We start from the raw sequence: 1,006 nt of genomic DNA on the forward strand, positions 1-1,006 counted from the left end.
AAGATCTTCTTCTTCACGACAATGCACGTCCACATGTGGCACGTTTGACACAATACAAGATTACGGAGTTGGGTTAGGAAGTTCTCCCCCACCCACCATATTTTCCAGACATGGAACCATCAGATTATCATCTTTTTCGTTCGCTGCAACACCATCTTAATGGGAAAATGTATGCAAATGTGTAAAGTGTTATAGAGAACATCGACATGTTTTTTGCTTCAAAGTCAAATGATTTCTTTAATCAGGACATTAACAATCTGATTATAAGATGGAAAAGCACCATCGATAAGAATGAGAGACTATTTCATTTAATAAATGTTTTGTTTTGATATACAAGTTGTTCGGGTTTTTTCATCTAAAAAAGCGACATTAATTTCTTGACGACTTAATATTTATTGATGCATTCCTGTTGGCTTTCTTTTGTGTTTGTTTTGAATTTCGCGCAAAGCTACATGAGGGCTATCTGCGCTAGCCGTCCCTAATTTAGTAGTGTAAGACTAGAGGGAAGGCAGCTAGTTATCATCACCCACCACCAACTCTTTGGCTACTCTTTTACCAACGAATAGTGGGAATGACCGTCACATTATAACGCCCCCACGGCTGAAAGGGCGAGCATGTTTGGTGGGACGGGGATTCGAACCCGCGACCGTCAGATTGCGAGTCTAGCGCCCTAACCACCTGGCCATGCCGGGCCCTTTCTTTTGTGAAGCTAAATAAAGTAGCAGTGCTTTCCATCTAATGATATTGTTACGACAGCAAATGTCACGCGACGCTGGAAGCATACACGCTGGAGTTTTTAGAAGGAATACGAAGGCTCGAGTGCATTCGAGACGCCCTCTTTTTAATATATAAGCCTGGCGAGAAAAACCAGTGCAATCGGCAGATAGATTGACGAGATAGACAATTGAGTCAAGCGAACAGTAGGCCCCCGTAATAAAGGTTTTGAATCACTGTGATTTATTGCGTTTGTTATAAAGGTTGTTAAGTTTAAAGTGACTGTGGAAAT

Source organism: Limulus polyphemus, unplaced genomic scaffold (assembly GCF_000517525.1).
Source record: "Limulus polyphemus unplaced genomic scaffold, Limulus_polyphemus-2.1.2 Scaffold2298, whole genome shotgun sequence".
NCBI classification, from domain to species: domain Eukaryota; kingdom Metazoa; phylum Arthropoda; class Merostomata; order Xiphosura; family Limulidae; genus Limulus; species Limulus polyphemus.